The sequence below is a fragment of the Chenopodium album genome, chromosome 17 (assembly GCF_948465745.1).
Source record: "Chenopodium album chromosome 17, dcCheAlbu1.1, whole genome shotgun sequence".
Lineage (NCBI taxonomy): Eukaryota > Viridiplantae > Streptophyta > Magnoliopsida > Caryophyllales > Amaranthaceae > Chenopodium > Chenopodium album.
The window spans coordinates 15,375,213-15,382,988 of NC_137850.1; the positions used below are offsets into that span (position 1 = coordinate 15,375,213).

The window sequence follows — 7,776 nt, forward strand, 5'->3', positions numbered from 1 at the left end:
CTAATTGGATCGATCATGTATGCCATGATATGTACTAGGCCAGATGTATCGTATGCCTTGAGTGCTACGAGCCGATACCAATCAGACCTAGGAGAGGCGCGTTGGACTATGGCAAGAATATCCTAAATTACCTGAAAAGGAACAAGGATAAATTCCTGGTATATGATGGCTTATAAGAATTAGTTGTTGAAGGTTATACCGACGCAAGATTCCAAACAGACAGAGACGATTTCAAATCATAGTCTGGATATGTGTTATGTCTAAATAGAGGGGCGTTTAGTAAGAAGAATGCTATGCAAAGCACAGCTGCAGATTCTACAACTGAAGTCGAATACTTGGCAGCTGCTAAAGCGGCTAAGCAGGCAGTTTGGATTCGTAAGTTCGTTAGTGAAATTGATGTTGTACCCTCCATCAAGGGTCCAATAGCCCTCTATTGTGACAACAATGGAGCTATTGATCAGGCTAGAGAGCCAAGGGAACATCAGAAGGTGAAACATGTCAAGCTGCGATTTCACATGATAAGAGAATGGAAATCAGATATTAAAATCACAATTTGTAAAGTTGGAACGGATGACAATGTATCTGATCCACTAACTAAACCTTTGCCTCAAGTGAAGCACAACAAGCACGTTGAGGCAATGGGAATCAGGCATGTTGGAGATTGTCTTTGATTTCCCTGTTTAGTGTTTTAATTAATTTTGAACATTTTAATGTAAGACACTAAGATGAACCATTCAGGTTTTAGAGTAATTTAATTTCATGCAATTTTATCACTCCATTTCTATTTAATTGTGGTTTAGAATTCAATATTTAGTCCATTCGATTCTGAGAATATTCAAAAAAGGGTATCAAGATCATTCTTGGATTAAGAAACACCAATTAAGTGAACATTAAATATTATAATCGAAAATTATCCCTAATCGAAGTCATTTAAATGATGGACGATTAATGACCGCTTGAGATTAGTGTGTAGTTTAATTTATAGCACCGTTTCTTGTGCAACAAGGACATGATTGTCATAAATCATTTGCACAAGTATTGGTTTAGAACCATACTGGATCGACCTATGAGTATACTTCTCATTATGTCTACCGGAACCTCTTTCCTCGACCATGAGTATTGTGAGTTCTCTTGTTCGAGTACTAGTCTGTTTTGATGTTAGTCAAACATTTGTCGTACATGGACATTATAACGACAACACTCGGACAGATAGGTCCTCTTAGTAAGAGAAGCTTACATTACAAGATTGGGAATGTCCCCCTACTAATAATAGGGAACATGTCTTTGTTTTTAAAAGGCCTCTCGAAGAGCGAGAATGTGAAAATGCATGGCCGTTCTCGGATGGATTTTAGAAATCATCTGTTTATTGACAGTGAAATTCTGATTTCGAGAAAGACTTCTTGACGTAGTAAGGATGACGAATAATCTTACCTTATAGTTCATGAAGAGACATTAAGTGACATAGGAAAAAGGTTATACACTAAAAGCGCACTTGTTTAGAAGGACAAGTGGGAGATTAAAAGGAATGGTGTCCTTCAAACAAGTGTATTATTCCGATAGAGGGTTTGGAGCTATCGGAATGCCTAGGTGGAGGTCGCTTCCGATCAGTAATATTAATGTATAATTAATATTACAGCTTAATCTTGACTGAACCCTTCGGGTCACACCCAAGCAACTAACAATCTCACATGACGAATGAATTCGGAAGGAAGTCGCTCGAGTAATAAATATTTTGACGTCGAAAATCGAGCTAGGACCGTCGAAATCCGATCATCGCAATAGTCAAATTAATAAAAGACGAGACAGTAAAATCACTAATTAATCAACAATTTACCAGAATACCCCTAGCATCGGAATGCCCCGAGCAAATCTAGTGCTAGGGGCATTAGGTATAGCAAAGGTGGCTACCATGCACACCAAGCCAAGCCTAGCATGGCTGGCTAACTGGTGCGGCATGCTAGCACACCATCACTAGCATGCGCAAGCAAGCAGCAGCGAGCTAGCAGTACCTGCTAGCCAGCAACGCACTAGCGTGCTGGCACTGCTAGCTGTGCTAGCTCGCTGGTGCAGGGAAGGTAGGTAGCAGTGCATAGCAGCCCGCAACAATGCGTGGCGTCTTGGCGTTTGCTATGTGCTGTGCGAGCAGCTGGCGTGCCCAGCCAAGGGGCTATGCAGCCTGCTACGCAGCCTTGACGCACAAGGATGGCAGCGCCAACTGGAGCGTGTTGGTTGGGCCATGTGGGGAGTGTTGGTCGGTTCTCTTGGGAGCCTTGGGGAACAAGTATTGGTCCCCCCTTCCCTTGTGGTCCTTACCTAACCCCTCCTCTTAGAATGCCACTTGTTAATTAATTAGTTGTTGGCTATTTTCTTTTCTTTTTGATTTAAAAATAAAAGGAGAAAATTGATTTTACCAACTCTCCCACATTGATGGGAGAGTGGATTTCTCACTTGAGTTTCCCTATAATTATCTCACTTGGGAATTGGGAAAACTCACTTGAGTAAGAGCTCAATTAGGCATCTCTACATAAGAGAAAACCTATAAGCTCATTAATTTCTCGGGTAGTCTTTTTGGTGGACTTGGCTAACCTCCAAGTAGTAGACCGGTTTTGTCGCGTTGTGGGTGGACTTCGTCGGAGGTCATCGCCCTTTGTGAGACTTGGCTTTTTCATGTAAGAGCTCCATCCGGTTGAGCGAAGCACGCTACAAGGGTAATTTACTCTTTTCTCTAATCTTGTTATTTATGTATTTTGTTATATTAATTGTGAGTTTTTACTTGGGCTTGGATTTTATTTTTCGCAGTGAGTCGAACTCATCGAAAACCAACATCGTAAGTTTACCCATACTCAAATTGGTCTACGTGTACCAGAAAGGAGTTCGGGAGCGAGGGTACTAAAATAACGTTTCTTTTAGGGGGGAATCGCTATCCTAGCCCTAGTTCGGTCTCTACTAGCTCTTCCTTTTTCACAATTTCTTCATCAAACAATATATGCAACGTGATACTTAAAAACTAAGTTAGTTGATTTAATTTACAAACATTAATCACATAGGAATTACATTGCAAAAGTCGTTATTCTTATTTAATCAATGTTCATGAAAAAGAACAAGAAATAAACAATATTCATCTTGTCTTAAGTGATCAAACAACAATTAATTATTCAATTCTATTCTTTATTTAACGCAAGATACTATGGGAAATTAATTAATTAAAATTTTGTTTAATGTGGTCAAACAACAGTTGTTAATCAATTAAAGGTTTGTTTAAACAAAAAGAAAAGTTGATTGATCTAAGTGCTCGGGAATTTTCCACTTCCCCTTACTAGATCTTCGTTTAGAACCCTTATAGACTCCTTCTTGTTCGGGAACCTCCACCGTAGTAACAAGTAGTAAAGGGGTGAGTATTTAGGACAAGAGGGTTAAGAATACACAAGTTCACAAAGTTTGTACCAGAGTTTCGTGTTATTTTCTGTCTATTAAAGCCTTGTATTAAGCCTCTATTTATAAGGAATGGATACATTTAGGGTTTCGAGTGTTCTGCCGCAGCATGTGTCGCGCGCATCTGAATGGGTTGCGCGTGACATTCGAGCGCAACTGATTTAGATGCGCTGCGATGGGCAGCGCAACAGGATGTCTTGCGCGCGGTATTATGGTAAGATTCAATTTTATATTTTTATGAAATTCTAAATCTTCCGCAAGCGCATCACTAAAGGTTCCGCTTGGTGTCACGCTCAACCCTGCGAGTTGTGCGCGCCAGACCAGCGCGACACATTAAGATGCGCACGTATTTTTCTGCGGAAGCATTGATTTTTAACCTAGGCGCTCCTAAATCCGTTAAAATTAGGTTTTAACCTCAGGCTTAAGGCTAATTATGATCGGGCTTAGTTAATTTGGACCTTAATTCATTTTGTTTTGGGTTAAGCTAGATTTTTTGCATTTTTGTGGCTCAATTAGTTGTCCATAAGCATTCTTCACGTTGATCCAACACAAAGATGGTTTTATTGATCGTCATAGCACTTCCTGTCGGGCCAGGAGGCCAAAAGTAGATGTCTACAGTTAGCCCTCACTTTGATCGAGTTTAGAATAGATGAGGATCAAAGTAACCTAGGAAATAAATCTGTGACTCATTCTGCGAAGTTCCCTAAGAATAGAGAATCTTTCAGTGATGTTAAGGATGTTGAAACGATCCTTGATTTGCTAAGCGTTTGAGACAAGTAGCTATTAAGGCTAAAAAAAAGTATTTTCTATTCTTAACACGCTAAAGAATCTAGATTGATCCTTTGCAAGTGTAGAACGCTTTTACAAGTAAAGGCTATGTTGGGTGATGTCATGTCTTGAGAAGATATCGGTTTAAAAAGTGTAAAGAGGATGATATCCTCTCAATTAAGGCATCGTTGATCTAAAGTCCCCGATATGTCATTGAAACTTTAGTCTATGATTTTAACAAGTTAAAAGATGATAAAAGGAGAGGTGTTTCGGCATTCGTAGCCTAACACGCAAATAGATATTTTGACACTTGCTTGCCAAAATGCGGTATTCAGGGTTCACAAGATAGAAAAACATGTCTCAGGACTGGAGGCATATATCCAAATCTAGTGAGAGAGAATAAAATCGACAACTCTCTCAGCAGTTTTGTCCATAAGATGAAAACACGAGTCTCAAGACTGGGGGCATGCGCCTAAACAGGTGCGACTTCGCACGTCGCTCTATTATACAGGGGTTGGACGGACACCCTAACTATCCGGTAAGCCAGTAAGCTCACTAACTACCGTATTTACTTCAAATCAAGAAGTGTCTATTCTCAATAGGTTCGGCGCCAGTCGACTCGTTTGAGCTAACGCCTAAAGAAAGATAGAAAGATAGAAAATTCTACCATTTTGTTACGGGAAGTAGATCACGTTGTTGGGAAGAGGTGAAATTTTACGCAACACCTACGCAATACAATTTTACGATGTATGATAACGCCATCCTTTTTGCTGTGGACGCCAATGATGAGTGTCATTTATGGCACTCTTAGGCTAGGTTTTCTTTGTAGTTTTATGCCCATTTTTAGTCTTTTTTATGTCGTAGTTTTGCATAATAATGCTTGTTTTGCATGTTTGTGCGTAAGTTTAGACAAATGTGTGCTTTTGATGGTTTTCTTTCTATTTCATTCATTTGTCTGTTATCTTTTCTCGCTTCTTCATTTCTTTGACTTGTTTTGTAGGTGTGTTGAGTTTCCCGAGGTTTAATTATCAAGAAGGAAGCTCGAGCGCATTCAATGAAGTTTATGGAGCTAAGTTCGAGAATCCAATCATGCAATTCAAGCTAGCTCCGCAACCACGAGAACCTTGGAAGCAATGCTTTGGCTTGAAGTGTTCAAATGCTTGGAAGATAAAGGAGCTGCCCTTCTCACGAGCATCTCGTCGAGTGCACCAATGATAGGGATGCTCGGGAGCGCGGAGATCGATCGAGCAAGAGAACGAGGCAAGGCCACGAGCACCAAGCAGGGGTGCGCGTGCGTAGCATAGGTGGTGCGTGCGCGCAGACCCACCTGTGCGCACGTGCGGCCTGGTGGTGCGCGCACACCAGGCGCCCCGTTCCCCTTCGTTCAATTTTCTATTTATCTTCTTAGACTTTTCCTTTTTCGGGGGTGACCACTTATTTTGTACTTGACACTTATTTTCCAGAAATAGTAGAGAGAGAAGCTTAAGATTACTTGATTGTACTTGAATTTGATCTTTGATTTCAACTTGATCGTGGATTTCTTCTTCAATTCAATGAAATTTTGTGAGATTTCTTTCCTTTGAATTTACTCTTGTTGCAATTTCCTTTAATTCTTGAATGTTGGATTTGAACTTTAAACTTTACTTTAGAAATTTGTTGAGTGATTGAATTTCTTCTTGATTAAGATTGAATTTGTTTTGTTTCTCAATTTCACCATGATTAGTGAGTAGATTAGTTGATAGGGAGAAGGCGAAGCATGCTTGATTGATGATTTTTGCTAGTTGATGATCCTTGATTGGTTGAATTGTTGCAATTAAATTGGTTTACATAGTTGTTCATGTGATTAATTAGACTAGGAGTGATCAACCTATAAGATTAATCTAGATTGAATTGTAAATTTAAATGACATGAACCCTTAATTTGAGAATTACTTTAATTGATTGAATTTGATTGTGATTTTCCTAGTTAGCCATTCATAGTGAACCCTAGCTTGGTTTATAGGAGATAGCTCTTGAATTCAATTGATTGCAAATCATTGAGCTTGTTTGTGGAACCTATATCCCTAGTATATACAATCATTGAGCTTGTATGTGGAACCTATATCCCTAGTATATACAATCATTGAGCTTGTATTTCTCAATTTATCTAGCTTTCTCGATACTTTAGTTACCAACCATATCTTTTTATAATCTTCGAAGTAGCTTGACCAAGGCTATAGCTTGCACTTACTCATTCCTTTCGGTTCGACCCTTGACTTACCATATACTCGTATTAGATTGGTCGAGTGTTTATAAATTTTGTTTGGCTCTAGGAAAGGGTAGATAACGACCTACTTTTCCCTACGTCAAAAATGACGCCGTTGCCACGGAATGATATTGGTGCTTTGTTATAGTTGTTGAGTCTATTTCATCCTTAATTGAAAATGCAAAAAGATTTTCTTTTAGGCTACACTTGTAGCCGTGCTACTAACCATTTCTTTTGAGATTGTATGCATAGAGCACGTGGTCGTTCACTAGTGCCATTTGATCCGGAAATTGAGAGAACTATTGCAAGGTTAAGGGTTGCTAGATTATCTTTGAGCCCTAGCACTTCTAGTGAAGAAGAACCACAACAAGAGGAACAAGCAAGAATGGGAGAAAATCTAAGGGTGGCATTGAAAGAATTGGGGATTCCCGGTGCATATAAATTTGAGAGTGGGGTTGCTCCACCTACAACACCGACGAATGACTTTGAAATAAGACTGACAATGATCACTTTGATAGAGAGGCGACAATTTAGTGGGGCCAAGCATGAAAGCCCGCTAAATCATCTCAAGGAGTTCGAAAAATATTGCAATATTATTAAGGTGAATGGAATTTTCTAAGAATTCATCCGCCTCAAGCTTTTTCCCTTTTCCCTCATAGGGCGTGCCTAAGGACATGGGACGAAGTGACCAAGGAATTTCTATCCCGTTCTATCCACAAAAGAAAACGGAAGAGATTAAAGCTTTGATTCAAGGTTTCAAGAAAAAGCCTAGGGAGAGTCTCTATGAAGCATGGGAGAGAAACAAAGAGTATCAAAGAGAATGTCCTCACCACGGAAGTCCTACTTACCAAATTATTCAAATTTTCTATGGAGGCCTTAGTCCTCAAGGAAAATCATGTTTAGATGGAGGAGCCGGAGGTCCTATCATGAACAAAATGGAGGAGGAAGTGGTAGACATAATTGAAGACATATTGAGGTACTATAGAGATGAAGAGTCAACTAGCAAGAGTAGCTCTTCGGTGTAATCGGTTGATCATCTAAATGCAACCAACAGTCTATCCTCACAAATGACAAACTTGGGGAAGGAAATGTCCACTATCAAGGCGAAGTTGGAAAGTGCTACCTACCAAGTTTCAAGTCTTCCCTCCTAATCTAACGAGAGAGGTATGTCTTCTAATTCTCAACCTCCTCCCTCTTCTAATAACATGCCTAGTGGATGCTTGTTTTGTGATGATTGTGGATCGTATGATCATGATGTTTCTAATTGCCCTCATGCATGTATGGATGTTTGTGATGATCAAGATGGAAATGTGAATGAGCATGTGAACTATG

The 7,776-nt window shown here is 39.7% G+C and overlaps 1 non-coding gene across 1 annotated transcript; it reads right to left on the reverse strand.

The window, feature by feature from the left end:
- Positions 1–7,176: 7,176 nt before the first annotated feature.
- LOC145590435 (small nucleolar RNA R71) lies at positions 7,177–7,283 on the reverse strand. The gene has a single exon (XR_014102034.1). It is a non-coding gene; the product is annotated as a small nucleolar RNA R71 (small nucleolar RNA).
- Positions 7,284–7,776: the final 493 nt, after the last annotated feature.